Below are 19,255 nucleotides of genomic sequence, written 5' to 3' on the forward strand. Positions count from 1 at the left end.
GTCAACCTGTTTATTTAATGTATATTCAGAGTACATCATGCAAAATGCCAGACTGGACAAAGCAAAAGCTGGAGTCAAGATTGCTGGGAGAAATATCAATAACCTCAGATATGCAGATGACTCCACCCCTATGGCAGAAAACAAAAAGGAACTGTAGAGCCTCTTGATGAAGCTGAAGGAAGAAAGTGAAAAAGCTGGCTTAAAACTCAATATCCAAAAAACTAAGATCATGGCATCCAGTTCCTTCAGTTCAGTTCAATTCAGTTCAGTAGCTCAGTCGTGTCAGACTCTTTGCGACCCCATGAACCGCAGCACTCCAGGCCTCCCTGTTCATCACCATCTCCCAAAGTCTACCCAAACCCATCTATTGAGTTGGTGATGCCATCCAACCATCTCATCCTCTGTTGTTCCTTTCTCCTCCTGCCTTCAATCTTTCCCAGTATCAGGGTCTTTTTGAATGAGTTAGCTCTTCTCATCGGGTGGCCAAAGTATTGGAGTTTCAGTTCCAATGAACACCCAGGACTGATCTCCTTTAGGATGGACTGGTTGGATCTCCTTGCAGTCCAAGGGACTCTCAAAAGTCTTCTCCAACACCGCAGGTCAAAAGCATCAATTCTTCTGTGCTCAGCTTTCTTCACAGTCCAACTCTCACATCCATACATGACCACTGGAAAAACCATAGCCTTGACTAGATAGATTTTTGTTGACAAAGTGATGTTTCTGCCTTTTAACATGCTGTCTAGGTTGGTCATAACTTTTCTTCCAAGGAGCAAGTGTTTTTTAATTTCATGGCTTCACTTCATTAATCCAGTTCCTTCACTTCATGGCAAATATGAGGGAAAAAAAATGGAAACACTGGCAGACTTTATTTACTAGGGCTCCAAAATCACCACAGATCGTGACTGCAGCCATGAAATTAAAAAACGCTTGCTCCATGGAAGAAAAGCTATGACAAACCTAGACAATGTATGGAAAGCAGAGACATGGCTTTGCTGACAAATGTCCCTAAAGTCTAAGCTGTGGTTTTTCCAGTAGTCATGTACAGATGTGAGAATTGGACCATAAAGACGGCTGATCACTGAAGAATTGATGTTTTTTAACTGTTGTGTTGGAGAAGACTCTTAAGAGTCCCTTGAACTGTGAGATAATCAAACAAGTCAATCCTAATGGAAAAACCCTGAATATCCATTGGAAGGATCAATGCTGAAACTGACGCTCCAATACTTAGGCCACCTGATGGGAAGAGGTACTCATTGGAAAGACTGAGGGTAGGAACAGAAGATTGTGACAGAGGATGAGATGGCTGGAAGGCATCCTCGACTCAATGGACATAAGTTTGAGCAAACTCTGAGAGATAGTGAAGGACAGGATAACCTGGTGTGTTGTAGTCCTTGGCGTTGCAAAGAGTCAGACACAATTAAGCAACTAAAGAACAACAAAAATTAGAGGTGTTCCTATAGAAAATCTTTTTTTTTTTTTCTCTCTCTCTCTCCATTCTATTCTTTGGTCACACCACGCAGCATGTGGAATATCAGTTCCTGACCAGGAATTGAACCTGTGTGCCCCCTGCTGTGGAAACATGGAGTGTTAACCACTGGAAAGTCAAGCGAAGTCCCAAGAATCAGTGTTAACTCTAATATTTTTATTTCATTAGAGTAACTCTCAGGGTCATAACCTTTGTTACAGTATCATAGACATGTCACTGTCCTTCCTGTGTTTTTAGTGAATTTTTCATGCAAACACTTGAAGTGTTTTGAGCTGCCAAAACACACCTATATAAATGTGCTTGTTCCAAGTCACATGGGTAATTTTGACTGACTTCCTTCTTTTATTTCCCCTCTCCAGATGCTATTCTTCAGAATTTTACATTTTCAAATGTAGAATACGTGTCCAGACATATGGATACACTTTCATGACTAATATGGCCAAGGTATCCTTCACATTCTTTCTATAATCTTAGGAAAATCATATCATATTAAAATTGAGTAAGACTTTAGAAATTGTTTTGTCTAAGTCACATATTTGAAAAAAAGAAAAAAGAACTGAAAATATGAGTTTAAGAAAGTCTCAAAAACAAAGCAAATTAATGATAAAACTGAGTCAAGTCATGTCTTCTGATTCATTACATATGTGTGAAAGTCGCTCAGTCCTGTCTGACTCTTTGTGACCCCACGAACTATACAGAGCATGGAATTTTCCAGGCCAGACTACTGGAGTAGGTAGCCTTTCCCTTCTCCAGTGGCTCTTCCTGACCCAGGAATCAAAGCAGGGTCTCCTGGGTTGCAGGCAAATTCTTTACCAACTGAGCTATCAGGGAAGCCCAATTCATTACATAGAGGTCTCTAAACCCAACCATACTTACCAAGAATGACCTCTATTTTATACACATCAAGTATTTCCTACTGTTGCTACTTTATTTTTTTTTTTAATCTGCACCTGTTGTGCTTAACCTAGATTATAAATTCTTTAATGACAAATGCTCCGATTCAAATTTCCTTTTCAGTTCCCATTAGACACTACTAGCATAGGACATTATACATAGAAGTGATTCTAAAGGTAGTAGGGTCATTTCTTATTTTTCCACTGGTGCAGTGTATAACCATGTTCATAAAAGAAAAATTCATGTATTTAGAAAGAACAGAGGGAAAATGGCCCAGGGAAAAGCAGCCAGAACAAGCCAAGTGGGTCACCATGGTAACACCAGTTTGAAAATGTCATTCTCCCTACGTTTCTGACATTTCTGTATGTTCAAGATGCAGGGCTCCATCTAGTGGACTTATTTAAATTCCTGTCAAACCACGCCTTTTCAAACTCAATTCCCAAATAAGAGAGTATATTTTCTTTCTTTTTTAAGGCGTACATTTGCATTTGTAGGATACAGTTAGAGTTTGGTCTGGAAGACACGTGATTAGACATTTTGTCAATTGCTGAATTGCTGTTTCTAGATGCTAAAAAAACTCATATGGAAAGAGGCATATGAAACTTTATAGTCTGTAAAATAATATATAATTCTAAGTTTATAGCATATGGAGAGTTTTGTTCACACAAAGGATTTATTATGGAAATTTTACTGTAAAATCATTTATTTTCTTCTTTTTGAAAATAGAAAAATAGGCCTTATTTGTCTCTGTTGAAATCTAGGTGCATCAAAATATGAACATATAGTCCAATAGCAAAAGGAGCAAAGTTTTAACTTTAAAAATACATTCTCTGTTCCTCACAGGGAAAAAAAATCATCTTTATTGGGGTATCAACCAGCCACCCATGTGTACAGAGAAAATTTAAATATTAAAAAGCCAATTTGTGATTTCCAGTAAGTAAAACTATGAGCCTGCGGAGATAATTTATATTCCTTTTGTCCCTATATTAGCAACCAATTAATAATTAAATATATCACATATTTGCATAAAGTACAAAAGATCTTAATGACCCAGATAATCACAATGGTGTGATCGCTAGCCTAGAGCCAGACATCCTAGAATGTGAGGTCAAGTGGGCCTGAGGAAGCATCACTACAAACAAAACTAGTGGAGGTGATGGAATTCCAGTTGAGCTATTTCAAATCCTAAAAGATGATGCTGTGAAAGTGCTGCACTTAATATGCCAGTGAATTTGGAAAACTCAGCAGTGGCCACAGGACTGGAAAAGATCAGTTTTCATTCCAATCCCAAAGGAAGGCAATGACAAAGAATGTTCAAACTATCTCCTAATTGCACTCATTTCACATGCTACCAAAGTAATGGTCAAAATTCTTCACGCCAGGCTTCAACAGTACCTGAACTGAGAATTTAGAGAATTTAGAAAAGGCTGAGGAACCAGAGACCAAATTGGCAACATCCGTTTGATCACAAGAAAAGCAAGAGTGTTCTAGTGGTGGCTCAGAGGTTAAAGTGTCTGCCTCCAATGCGGGAGACCTGGGTTTGATCCCTGGGTCAGGAAGATCCCCTGGAGAAGGAAATGGCAATCCATTCCAGTATTCTTGCCTGGAGAATCCCATGGATGGAGAAGCCTAGTAGGTTACAGTCCACGGCGTCGCAAAGAGTCGGACACGACTGAGCGACTTCACCTTCACCTTCACCTTCCTGCTTCACTGACTAACACTAAAACCCTTGACAATGTGGATCACAACAAACTGTGGAAAATTCTTCAAGAGATGGAAATAACAGACCACTTTACCTGCCTCCTGTGAAACCTGTATGCAGGTCAAGAAGCAACAGTTAGAACCAGACATGGAACAAAGGACTGGTTCCAAATTGGGAAAGGAATACCTCAGGCTGTATATTGTCACCCTGTTTATTTAACTTATATGCAGAGTACATCATGCAAAGTGCCGGACTGGTTGAAGCGCGAGCTGGAATCAAGATTGCTGGGAGAAATATCAATAACCTCAGATATGCAGATGACAGCACCCTTATGGCAGAAACTGAAGAGGAACTAAAGAGCTTCTTGATGCAGATGAAAGAGGAGAGTGAAAAAGCGGGCTTAGAACTCGACATTCAAAAAAAACAAAGATCATGGAATCCGATCTCATCACTTCATGGCAAATAGATGGAGAAGCAATGGAAACAGTGGTAGACTTTATTTTCTTGGGCTCCAAAATCACTGCAGATGGTGAGTGCAGCCATGAAATTAAAAGACACTTGCTCCTTAGAAGAAAAGTTATGACTAACCTAGACAGCATATTAAAAAACAGAGACTTTGCTGACAAAGGTCCGTCTAGTCAAAGCTATGGTTTTTCCAGTGGTCATGTTTGGATGTGAGAGTTGGACTGTGAAGAAGGCTGAGTGCCAGAGAATTGATGCTTTTAAACTGTGGTGTTGGAGAAGACTCTTGAGAGTCCCTTGGACTGCAAGGAAATCCAACCAGTCCATTCTGAAGGAGATCAGCCCTGGGATTTCTTTGAAAGGGATGATGCTAAAGCTGAAACTCCAATACTTTGGCCACCTCATGCGAAGAGTTGACTCATTGGAAAAGACTCTGATACTGGGAGGGATTGGGGGCAGGAGGAAAAGGGGACGACAGAGGATGAGATGGCTGGATGGCATCACGGACTCGATGGACATGAGTTTGAGTGAACTCCGGGAGATGGTGATGGACAGGGAGGCCTGGCGTGCTGCGATTCATGGGGTCGCAAAGAGTCAGACATGACTGAGCGACTGAACTGAACTGAGCTGAGGATGAAAACGTGGTGTGGGGAATGTTAGAGCTTCATAGGTTAGTCTAATGTGAGCTCCACATTATCCCTCCTCCTTTATATTGACATAATCTGTCATCAACTTCAATATATGCTTCTTCATGGAAGAAGTTCTTAGGTGAACGTTTTTGCCACAGCATTTAACATAACAATGATATAATACTAAGCATTGAAAACAGGAGTATTTATGAGATCATGCTGACCACAGCAACTGGTGAATAATGATTCACCAGTGTCAAAGACAGAGTGTTATTAGGGAAATGTGATGAGAATATATAAGGTCTGATATTTGGAGAGGTAGGAATGAATGGAGTCAAGGGTATTGCTTAGAGCTAAAGAGGAAGGAGGAATTCCTAGAATATTTGTTGTACTGGCAAAAACAAAAAAATGTGGGGTTTTTTTGTATTTATTTTTCCAGCTTTATTGAAATGTAATTGATGTACAATATTGTTTAAGACTACCACGTTCTGATTTTATATATGTATATCCTGCAAACTGATTACGTGGATAAGGTTGTTTAACACATTCATCCCCTCACATACTTACAATTGTGTGTGTGTGTGTATAGTGAGAACTTTTTTTTTTCCCCTCATAGAGGATTTTTTTCCTTTTTTTACTTTACAATATTGTATTGCTTTTGCCATACATCAACATGAATCCCCCATGGGTGTACATGTGTTCCCAATCCTGAACCCCCCCTCCCACCTCCCTCCCTGTACCATCCCTCTAGGTCATCCCAGTGCACCAGCCCCAAGCATCCTGTATCCTTCATCGAACCTGGACTGGCGATTCATTTCTTATATGATATTATACATGTTTCAGTGCCATTCTCCCAAATTATCCCACCCTCTCCCTCTCCCACAGAGTCCAGAAGACTGTTCTATACATCTGTGTCTCTTTTGCTGTCTCACATACAGGGTTATCATTACCATCTTTCTAAATTCCATATATATGCATTAGTATACTGTATTGGTGTTTTTCTTTCTGGTTTACTTCACTCTGTATAATCGGCTCCAGTTTCATCCACCTCATTAGAACTGATTCAAATGTATTCTTTTTAATGGTTGAGTAATACTCCATTGTGTATATGTACCACAGCTTTCTTATCCATTCATCTGCTGATGGACATCTAGGTTGCTTCCATATCCTGGCTATTATAAACAGTGCTGTGATGAACATTGGGGTACACATGTCTCTTTCAATTCTAGTTTCCTCAGTGTCTATGCCCAGCAGTGGGATTGCTGGGTCATAAGGCAGTTCTATTTCCAGTTTTTTAAGGAATCTCCACACTGTTCTCCATAGTGGCTGTACTAGTTTGCATTCCCACCAACAGTGTAAGAGAGTTCCCTCTTCTCCACATCCTCTCCAGCATTTATTGCTTGTAGACTTTTGGATTGCAGCCATTCTCTCTGGCGTGAAATGGTACCTCATTGTGGTTTTGATTTGCATTTCTCTGATAATGAGTGATGTTGAGCATCTTTTCATGTGTTTGTTAGCCATCTGTATTTCTTCTTTGGAGAGATGTCTGTTTAGTTCTTTGGCCCATTTTTTGATTGGGTCGTCTATTTCTCTGGAATTGAGCTGCAGGAGTTGGTTGTATATTTTTCAGATTAGTTGTTTGTCAGTTGCTTCATTTGTTATTATTTTCTCGCATGCTGAAGGCTGTCTTTTCACCTTGCTTATAGTTTCTTTTGTTGTGCAAAAGCTTTTAATTTTAATTAGGTCCCATTTGTTTATATTTGCTTTTATTTCCAGTATTCTGGGAAGTGGGTCATAGAGGGTCCTGCTGTGATATATGTCAGAGAGTGTTTTGCCTATGTTCTCCACTAAAAGTTTCATAGTTTCTGGTCTTATGTTTAGATCTTTAATCCATTTTGAGTTTATTTTTGTGTATGGTGTTAGAAAGTGTTCTAGTTTTATTCTTTAACAAGTGGCTGACCAGTTTTCCCAGCACTACTTGTTAAAGAGATTGTCTTTTCTCCATTGTATATTCTTGCTTCTTTTGTCAAAGATAAGGTGTCCATAGGTGCGTGGATTTATCTCTCGGCTTTCTATTTTGTTCCATTGATCTATATTTCTGTCTTTGTGCCAGTACCATACTGTCTTGATAGAATATTTGTTGTACTGGCAAAAACAAACAAACAAATGTTTTACTAGTTAAAGGTAAAGTAACAGAAAAAAAATGGTGACTGCAGCCATGAAATTAAAAGATGCTTACTCCTCGGAAGAAAAGTTATGAGCAACCTAGATAGCATGTTGAAAAGAAGAGACATTACTTTGCCATCAAAGGTCTGTCTAGTCAAGGCTATGGTTTTTCCAGTGGTCATGTATGGATGTGAGAGTTGGACTGTGAAGAAAGCTGAGTGCTGAAGAATTGATGCTTTTGAACTGTGGTGTTGGAGAAGACTCTTGAGAGTCCCTTGGACTGCAAGGAGATCCAACCAGCCCATCCTAAAGGAGATCAGTCCTGGGATTTCTTTGGAGGGAATGATGTTAAAGCTGAAACTCCAGTAATTTGGCCGCTTCATGTGAAGAGCTGACTCATTGGAAAAGACTGTGATCCTGGGAGAGATTGGCGGCAGGAGGAAAGGGGATGACAGAGGATGAGATGGCTGAATGGCATCACTGACTTGATGGATGGGAGTTTGAGTGAACTCTGGGAGTTGGTGATGGACAGGGAGGCCTGACATACTGTGATTCATGGGGTTGCAAGGAGTCGGACACAACTGAGCAACTGAACTGAACTGAACTGAACATAAAAAGAATTGCCAAATAATGGCATAATGACTCTCCCTACCTTGTGCTGGTTCATGTTGGGGTGTGTGGTACCTGGTTGTGTGCCATTCCACTTGATTGTCATTCACCAGACTTACTGGAAAGAAAGTAAATTGGATCAGCAACTTGGAACCATTAACGTAATCTCCCCCCAACTCCAGCAGTCTGGAGACAAAACCAAAGGAACAAAGGGCTCTGAATGTTCATAGCACTTTATTATGAAGAACAAGAAAATGAAATCTGGTGCTGTGTCTTATAGTTGAGATATCTGATTGCTTGACATTTACACAGGGCATGGCTTAGTAATAAGACCGTTAGCATCACTGCTCCCAAGAGTAGAGACAGTTTTACAGTTTTGTTTGAGAGTTTTCTAAATGTAATTAAACCCCAGCCACTTTTAATAACTCATGAAGTTCAAGTCTTGCTAAGAGCCAAGTAAAGTAAACATATAAGGATCTGCTTTTATATTCGTGTTAATGTAAGCCCACCCTCTACCCACCTCCTACACTAAAAGGAGAATCATTAAACTCGAGCACAGGGTGGTTGTAGAATAATTATTAGATGTATCTTGATCACTGAGAAGAGCAGCCAGAGCTGTCCAAGTCCTATCTTTCTGAAATTACTAAATCTAATGATTTTTTTTTAAAGAGATGAGTCATCTTTAGCAAATGAAAAATTAGTAAGAACATTGATTTTAAGACCAAGAGACCCAGAAAATCAGTCCCACAATTACAATAAAAAAATACTTGAAGATAGGTTTTTTCTTTTTATATATTTACAACAAAGACTGGGGGTAGATATTAGTGATGGAGTGAACTGATACGCTAGAAGTTCTAAAATTTTCAAGGAGCAATTTCAGAACTTTTTTTTTTCCCATATATCATTCTCTCTTTTAATTGACAGAAGCAAGTTCAGCTGAGAACTAATGTAATAGATAGCAATTTTATGTAGACAACATTTCCTGGGAGAAAGGACTGAAGTAAAACAAATCTACTTCATCTATTAGCCAGTCAACCGTGGCAATATTGATGTGTGTTTCTTTATTAAAAAAAACACCATGAAATGGAGCATCAGTTCAGTTCAGTTCAGTCACTCAGTCGTGTCCGACTCTTTGCGACCCCATGAATCGCAGCACGCCAGGCCTCCCTGTCCATCACCAACTCCCAGAGTTCACCCAGACCCACGTCCATCGAGTCCATGATGCCATCCAGCCATCTCATCCTCTGTCGTCCCCTTCTCCTCCTGCCCCCAATCCCTCCCAGCGTCAGGGTCTTTTCCAGTGAGTCAACTCTTCCCATGATGTGGCCAAAGTACTGGAGTTTCAGCTTTAGCATCATTCCCTCCAAAGAAATCCCAGGGCTGATCTCCTTTAGAATGCCCTGGTTGGATCTCCTTGCAGCCCAAAGGACTCTCAAGAGTCTTCTCCAACACCACAGTTTAAAAGCATCAATTCTTCGGTGCTCAGCTTTCTTCACAGTCCAACTCTCACATCCATACATGACCACTGGAAAAACTGTAGCCTTGACTAAACGGACCTTTGTTGGCAAAGTAATGTCTCTACTTTTGAATATGCTATCCAGGTTGGTCATAACTTTTCTTCCAAGGAGTAAGCGTCTTTTAATTTCACAGCTATAGTCACCATCTGCAGTGATTCTGGAGCCCCTCAAAATAAAGAATATGGAAAATATGGAAATGGAGAATAGTTAGTGTCTTTTAGGCTGGTTAAAGTTTTTATAAAATGTTATGATTGAATAATTATAAATCTCAGGGAGGGTAAGTACTATTGTCTTATTGTTTATAATATATAGAATCTATAGATCAGTGCAATCCCTATCAAACTACCAATGACATTTCTCACAGAACTAGAATAAAAACATTCACAACTTCTATGAAACACAAAAGACACTAAATAGCTAAAGCAATTTTAAGAAACAAGAATGGAACTGGAGTAACAAACCTTCCTGATTCCAGCACATAATACAAAACTATAATAATCAAGACATTCTGGTACTGGAATAAAAACATAAATGTAGATTAATAAAATAAGCTAGAAAGCCCAGAGATAAGTCCATGTACCTATAGGCACCTTATCTTTGACAAAGGGGGCAAGAATATGCAATGAATTAAAGACAACCTCTTCAATAAGTGGTCCTGGGAAAACTGGACAGATACATGTAAGCATGAAATTAAAACACTTCAAACACAGTACACAAAAGTAAACTCAAAATGGATTAAAGACCTAAGTTTAAGGCCAGAAGTTATAAAACTGTTAGAGGAAAGCATAGGCATAACACTCTTTGACATAAATCACAGCAATATCCTCTTTGACCGACCTCCTAAACTAATGGGGAAAAAGAGCAAAATTAAACAAGTGGGACCTAATTAAACTTAAAAACTTTTGCATAGCAAAGAAAACTATGAACAAGATAAAAAGACAACCCTCAGAATGGGAGAAAATAATTGCAAATGATACAACTGAGTAAGAATTAATCTCAAAAATATACAAGTAGCTCATTCAGCTCAATGTCAGAAAAATAAACAACCCAATGAAAAATGAGCATAAGGCCTAAACAAACATTTCTCCAAAGAAAATATACAGATAGCCAACAAAAATGCTCAAAATTGCTCATTATTAGAAAAATGCAAATCAAAACTACAGTGAGGTACCATCTCACACCAATCAAAATGGCCATTATTAAAACATTTACAAACAATAAATGCTAGAGAGGGTGTGGAGAAAAGTGACCCCTCTTGCATCGTTGGTGGGAATGTAAATTGATACAGCCTCTATAGAGTACAATATGGAGATTTCTTTTCAAAAACTAGGAATAAATCTATGACCCAGCCATCCCACTACTGGGCATATACCCAAGAAAATCATAAATGAAAAAAACACAGGTACCCCAGTGTTCATTGCAGCACTATTTACAATAGCTAGGACTTGGAAGCAACACAGATGTCCACTGACAGACAAATGGATAAAGTGTGATACATACATACAATAGAATATTAGTCAGCCATAAACAGAAACATGTTTGAGTCAATTCTAGTGTGGTGGATGAACCTAGATCTTGCTATACATAGAGAAGTAAATCTCTGTTGTACAGATAAAAACAAATATATTAATGCATATATATGACATCTAGAAAAATGGTACTGATGAACCTATATGCACGGGAGGAATAGAGAAGCAGACATCGAGAACAGGTTTGTGGACACAGTATGGGAAGGAGAGGGTGGGGCAGATTGGGAGAGTAGCACTGAAGCGCATATATTAGCATGTGTAAAAGGGACAGATGGTGGGAGGCTGCTCCCTGAACACGGGGAGCTCAATCTGGCGCTCTGTGACAACCTCGAGGGTGGGACGAGGTGGTGGGTGGGGGGAGGTTCAAAAGTGGAGGGACACATGTACCCTGATTCACGTTGTTGTACAACAGAAGTCTGTACAATGTTGTAAAGCAATCATCCGCCAATTAAAAATAAATATTAATTTATAGTTTAAAATAATGCAAATGTATTTATACATATAAATATTTCAGTATCTATATACAAGGGAAATTTTCTCAGTGTCACAGATATAGTATATTCACTGAGGAATAATTACTGAGAAATTAATGTGCACTAGTACTTTTAAAAAATATCCAATTCATTTACTTTACAATATTGTATTGGTCTTGCCATACATCGTTTAAACTAAAAAAAAAAAGGTAAAAATAAAAATAAAAATTTGACAATTATTCTCACCCTGTATCCCCCTTCTGACAATAAGCAATCTGTTCTCTGTATCTTTCAGCATGTTTTTATTTGTTTTGTTTCTTTGTTTTTTACCTGCCATATATAGGAGAGATCATAAGGTATGTAGAATTTATCTTTTTCTGTTTGGCTTTTTTCACTAAGCATAATACTCTCAAGGTCCATCCATGTTGTCACAAATGGCTAAATATCCCTGGGTTGGGAAGATCCCCTGGCAGAGGGCATGGTGACCCACTCCAGTAATCTTGCCTGGAGAATCCCATGGACAGAGGAGCCTGAAAGTCTACAGACCATGGGGTCGCACAGAGTCGGACACGACTGAAGTGACTTAGCAGCAGCAGCAGTTCATGATCTGAGCCACAGTCAGCTCCCGGTCTTGTTTTCGCTGATTGTATAGAGCGTCTCCATCTTCGGCTGCAAAGAACAAAATCAATCTGATTTTCGTATTGACTATCTGGTGATGTCCATGTGTAGAGTCATCTCTTTTGTTGTTGGAAGAGGGTGTTTTTCTATGACCAGTGTGTCCTCTTGGCAAAATTCTATTAGCCTTCACCCTGCTTCATTGTGTACTCAAAGAGCCAAACTCGCCTGCTACTCTAGGTATCTCTTGATTTCCTACATTTGCATTACAATCTCCTATGATAAAAAGGACATCCATTTTTTGTTTGCTTATTTGTTTTTTTGGTGTTCTAGAAAGTCTTGTAGGTCTTCATGGAACCTACTTCAACTTCATAGAACGTGATTCATAGAAATTCAACTTCAATTTCTTTGGCATTAGTGGTTGGGGCCTAGACATGAATTACTGTGATATTGAATGGTATACATTGGAAATGAACCTAGATCATTCTGTTGTTTTAAAGATTGCACCCAAGTTCTGCATTTAGGACTGTTCTGTTGACTATGAGGGCTACTCCATTTCTTTTAAGAGATTCTTGCCCACAGTAGTTATAATGGTCATCTGAATTAAACTTGCCGATTCTTGTCCATTTTAGTTCATTGATTCCTAAACTGTTGATATTCACTCTTGCCATCTCCTGTTTGATCACTTCCAATTTACCTTGATTCATGGACCTAACATTCCAGATTCCTATTCAGTATTGTTCTTCACAGCATTGGACTTTACTTTCTCCACCAAACATATATAACTGGATGTTATTTCTGCTTTGGCTCAGCCTCTTCTTCTTTCTGCAGTATTTCTCCACTCTTCTCCAGTAGCATACTGGACACCTACTGACCTGGAGAGTTCATCTCTCAAAGTCATATCTTTTTGACTTTTCATAATGTTCATGAAGTTCTCATGGCAAGAGAGCTGAAGTGGTTTGCCATTCCCTTCTCCAGTGGACCATGTTTTGTCAGAACTCTTCTTCATGATCTGTCAGGCTTGGTGGCCCTACAAGGCATGGCTGTAGTTTCAGTGAGTTAGACAAAGCTGTGGCCATGTGATCAGTTTTGTTAGTTTCCTGTGATTGTGTTTTTCATTCTTTCTGCCCACTGATGGATGAGGATAAGAGGCTTGTGGAAGTGTCCTGATGAGAGGGACTGGCTTTGAGGAAAAGGGATAATATACCCATCTGAATGCAGAGTTCCAAAGAATAGCAAGGAGAGATAAGAAAGCCTTCATAAGTGATCTGTGCAAAGAAATAGAGGAAAACAATAGAATGGGAGAGACAAGGAATTTTTTCAAGACAATTATAGATGCCAAGGGAATGTTTCATGAAAAGACAAGCATAATAAGGAACAGAAACAGAGTGTACCTAACAGAAGCAGAAGATCTTAAGAAGAGGTGGTAAGACTACATAGAAGAACTTTACAAAAAATATCTTAATGACCCAAACGATGGTGTGATCACACATCTAGAGCCACACATCCTGCAATGTAAAGTCAAGAGGGCCTTAGCAAGTATTACTATGAACAAAGATAGTGGAGGTGGTGGAATTCCAGCTGAGCTATTTCAAATCCTAAAAGATGATGCTGTGAAAGTGTTGCATTCAATATGCCAGCAAATATGGAAAACTCACCAGTGGCCACAGGACTTGATAAGGTCACATTTCATTCCGATCTCAAACAAGGGCAATGCTAAAAAATGTTCAAACTACCACACAGTTGTACTTATTTCACAAACTAGCAAAGCAATGTTCAAAATTCTCCAAGTTAGGTTTCAACAGTGCATGAACTGAGAACTGCCAGATGTTCAAGATGGATTTAGAGAATGCAGAAAAAGACCAGAGACCAAATTTACAACATCCATTGGATCATAGAAAGAGCAAGAGAGTTTCAGAAAAATGTCTTCTTCTGCTTCATTGACTATGCTAAAGTCATTGACTCTGTAGATCACAAAAAACCATGGAAAATTCTTCAAGAGATGGGAATACCAGACCACTTTACCCACCTCTTGTGGGTCATCATGCAAGTCAAGATGAAACATTTAAACTGGACATGGAAAAATAGACTGGTTCAAAATTGGGAAAGGAGTATGTCAAGGGTGTATATTGTCACCCTGCTTATTTAAATTATATGCAAATACATCATGAGAAATACCAGGCTAGATGAAGCATGAGCTGGAATCAAGATTCCCAAGAGAAATATCAATAACCTCAGATATGCAGATATCACCACCCTTGTGGTAGAAAGTGAAGAGGAACATAAGAGCCTCTTGAAGGTGAAAGAGAAGAGTGAAAAAGCTGGCTTAAAATTCAACGTTCAAAAATCACATAAGATCATGGCATCCAATCCCTTCACTTCATGGCAAATAGATGGGAAAAAATGGAAACAGTGGTAGACTTTATTTGCTTGGGCTCCAAAATCACTGCAGATGGTGACTGTAGCCATAAAATTAAAAAAAAATTTTTTTTTCTCCTTGAAAGAAAAGCTTTGACAAACCTAGACAACATATTAAAAAGGAGAGACATTGCTTCACCATCAAAAGTTCTTTTAGTCAAAGCTACGGTTTTTCCATTAATCATGTATGGATGTGAGAGTTGGATGATAAAGAAGGCTGAGAGCCAAAGAATTGATGCTTTTGAACTATGGTGTTGGGGAAAACTCTTGAGAGTCCTTTGGATGACAAGGAGATTCAACCAGTCAATTCTAAAGGAAATTAGTCCTAAATATTCATTGGAAGGACTGATACTGAAGTTGAAGCTCCAATATTTGACCATCTGATGTGAAGAGCTGACTCATTAGAAAAAGTCCTGCTGCTGGGAACCATTGAAAGCAGGAGGAGAAGGGGACAGAGAATGAGATGGTTGGATGGCATCACCAACTCAATAGACATGAATTTGAACAAGCTGTGGGAGATGGTGAAGGACAGTGAAGCTTGGTGTGCTACAGTCCTTGGGGTGGCAAAGAGTTGGACACAACTGAGCAACTGAAGAACATTAAAGAGAAATAACAACTGGTGAAAAGATTCATACTAATAATCAAAACATGCCAATTGAAAATTTAAAATGACATTTAAGATAGCTTCAAAATATGAGACTCTTAAGAACAGATTTAATAAAATTTTTCTTAAAACTTATACACTTAAAGCTATGAAAGCATTCTTTTAAAGAAGTTTTAATAGAAGAAACTTTTTAAATAGAAAATAAATAAAATAGAAGACGTTTTAATAGAAACTTTTAATAGACATTTCAAAGCCTATCAATGAGGATATATACTGTGTTCACAAGTCAGAAAGCTCAGTATTGCTAAGGTGTAAATTTCATCCAACTTGAGTTACAGGTTTAGGAAAATCTTGATCAAAAATCCCAGGAGTACATTCTCATAGAAAAATAATAACTGATTCAAAAATTTATTTGGAAGTATAAAGGGTCTAGAATAGCCAAAACAATTTTAGAAAATGACTAAATTAATGACTCAGAATATGTAATTTTAAGTCTTATTATTAAAGTACACTAATAAGGTGAGGATAAACTTACAGATCAATGGACAGAACAGAGAATTCAGAAATCAGCCTAAATATACATGTATAGCCTATTACATATATGATTTCTTTTTGGCAACAATGATAGGGTAATTCAATGGGAAAATGACAATATTTTAATATTAACATATGGAATTTCTACATCTGTATGGGAAAAAATGAATCCATCCATAAATACAATGCACAAAATTGACCATGAAGTCAATTGTATAACACTTTGGAAGATTTTTTTCAAGGTTATACATACACTTCATTGTACAACTCAGCAATTTCTCTTATAGAGATGAAAACCCTTGTCATATGAAAATGACTCAGGAATTTATAGCAGGACTTCCCTGATGCTCCAGTGGTTAAGACTCCTTGTTCCCAACACAGGGGACGTGTGTTTGATCCTTGATCAGGGAACTAAGATCTCACGTGTTGCAATTAAGAACTGTTGTTCTACACCTAAGAGCCAGTGACACAAAATAAATAAATATTTTTTAAAAATGTTTATTCCAGCTTAAGTCATAATAGCACAAAGCAGGAAACACCTCAAAGTCCTTCTCCTGGTGAATGTATAAAAAAAATTGGTGGTGCATTTATACAGTGGATAAGAAACAACAAAAGGAAATGGACTCCAAATTCATTCAATGAAATGAATGAAACTACAAAAAAATAACCATATGTGAAAGGAAACTGACACAAAAGACTGCATATGGTTTGATTTCACTTATTTGGGCTTCCCTGGTGATTCAGTTGGTAGAGAATCTTCCTGCAATGAGGGAGACCTGGGTTCAGCCCCTGAGTTGGGAAGATCCCCTGTAGAAGGGAAATGCTACCCACTCCAGTATTCGGGCCTAGAGAATCCTCCATGGGGTCTCAAAGAGTTGGACATGACTGAGAGACTTTTCACACATCACATTTGAAGGCAGACCAATGACTACCAGGGTCTCAAGGTAAAGGTAGTTTATTAATAACAAAGGTACTCAAAGTGAGTTCTAAGAGTGATGGAACTGTTCTAAATCTTGACTGAAGTGTTGTTTACCTGCCTGTATATATTTGCCAAAACTTACTGAAAAGAAAGCTTATAACTGAGTATACAGTACACATTAATGAAGCATGCTTAAGAAAGTATAAGACATTCTATAAAGAAAAGGGGACTGAAGAGGAAGACACCTCTGAGAAAATGATATATTTAAAGTGTATATAGAAAGCCAATAGCATAGTATGAACGCTAAACTTTTTCTACCTCCACAGCAAGACTCAGGTTTAAATTCCTCCATCTCCGTTTAAACCCTCTAGAAAGAACGCTCACAACAAAGTTTGGGAGAAAGTGCATCCCCAGAAGAAAGAATGGAGAGGGAGAAATGGCCAAATCATCCTGCAGAAAGAGAAGGAGGGACAGTATCTCTCTGTGGGCATAGGAAACAAGGTCATAGAAAGAGGCAAAGACTAGTCAGTCATGGCTCTGTAAGTCAGGGTAAAAGCTTTGATTTTATGCTAAAATAAGGAAAGGCGGGGAGAGGTATTAAAGAGTGGAGTGGGCTGTATAATTTGTATTTTAAAAATTACTCTGCTTTGTATGAGGGCAAGTGTGCAAACAAGAAACCAATTGGAAATTAGTACCGCACAGATGCGTGGGGCCAGATTGGTAGCAGTAGAGAATTGTTTAGAAGTTTAGCTAATAGGATTAAAGATTGATTAGGTGTTGAAAGTGAGGGAAAGAGAGCAGTTCAAGATGCTGCCAAACTTTTTGTCCTAAGCAACTGGATAAATGTGGTTTCTATTTGCTGAGTTTAAAACTCTTAAGAGTAGAGGTTTTAGCATACCGTTTGGGGGATGGGTGTACAATGAGAGCTTGGACTTAAACTTTCATCTTTTTTTGTAAGAGAGATCACCTCATTGTATATCAGAAGAAAGACCTCTTAATAGACAAAGTGTTGTTTCTGTTTCCCTGTAACTTTGCATACATTCTTGCACTCAGTTTACACCTGTTTTCTTTGTCTTCTCCTCCAATCTGCACCCACTTAAATTCAGAAATCCCTAGGGACAGAGATCACTCAAAATATCTATTGTATGATTTAGCATTCTTATTTCAATAATAAGAATACCAAGAAAGTAACACCGAGCAGCTCAAAATCCCCAGAGACCTAACAGTTTTTAAAGCTTCTTAAAAAGGAATTTCTAAAAAATAGTATGTTTGGTACAATTATGCTAAAGCTAAAAGGAACAAGAAAAGATGAAAAAGGGTTAATTCATCTCTTCTTTGATAATTTCCTGTCAAAACTATATGTTTAGCTGTCATATGTAAAAATTCAACCAAAGTAGTAGAAATCCTTAAAAAAGAAAAAAAAAATGTCTACCTCCAGAGAAGCAATTAGGTTAACACTCCTCCGGTATACACCTGGCATGTAATTAATAGTGTTTGTTGAACATTAGCTACATCCAAATGTTGCTGTGTCAGTGCGGTTTGATGACTGTCATTTCTTTTATTATTGTCATCAACAGCATCATCAAAACCAGTTTTTATGGGCACTTAAAAGATCTAAGTTACTAATTCTCACACCAAGTATTGTTCTCAGGTTCTACAGACAGACTCAGAGACCTTGTCAGTAAAGGAGAAACTACTCAGGCTCCATACCTCATCCTCAGCCTCCCTGTGGCCAGAAGATCCACACTTACATGTTTGCAAACTTTGACTGTAGAATTTGGGTTGACTTTCTTTTTTTTTTTTTGGTAAAGGACCAGAGAGTAAATATTTTAAACTTTAACAACAGAAGAAATATACCACCACCACCACCCCCCCCCCCCCCAAAAAAAGGTCTTAATAGCACAGATAACTATGATGGGTGATCACACATTAGAGCCAGACATCCTGGAGTGTGAAGTCAATTGGGCCTTTGGAAACATTACTATGAACAAATCTAGTGGAGGTGATGGAATTCCAGTTGAGCTATTTCAAATCCTAAAAGATGATGCTATTAAAGTGCTGCACTCAATATGCCAGCAAATTTAAAAAACTCAACAGTGGCCACAGGACTGGGAAATGTCAGTTTTCATTCCAATCCCCAAAAGGGCACTGTCAAACAATGTTCAAATTACCACACAGTTGTGTTCGTTTCACATGCTAGCAAGGTAATTCTCAAAATCTTTCCAGTTAGGCTTCAACAGTATATGACCTGAGAACTTCTAGCTGTACAAATTGCATTTAGAAAAGGCAGAAGAACCAGGGATCAAATTACCAACATCCATTAGATCAAAGAACAAGCAAGAGAATTTCACAAAGACATGTTTCATTGACTACACTAAAGCCTTTGATGCTGTGGATCACAACAAACTGTGGAAAATTCTTAAAGTAATAGGAGTACAGATGGCCTTACTTGTTTTCTGAGAAATCTGTATGACAATCAAGGAACAACAGTTTTGACCAGACATGGAACAATTGTCTGGTTCCAAATTGTGAAAGTAGTACAAGGCTCTATATTGTTACCTTGCTTATTTAACTTCTATGCAAAGTACATCATCTGAAATGCTGGCCTGGATGAATCACTATCTGGAATCAAGTTTGCTAGGAAAAATGTCAACAACCTCAGATATGCAGATGATACCACTCTAATTGCAGAAAGTAA

This window comes from Budorcas taxicolor, chromosome 7 (genome assembly GCF_023091745.1).
Source record: "Budorcas taxicolor isolate Tak-1 chromosome 7, Takin1.1, whole genome shotgun sequence".
NCBI lineage: Eukaryota > Metazoa > Chordata > Mammalia > Artiodactyla > Bovidae > Budorcas > Budorcas taxicolor.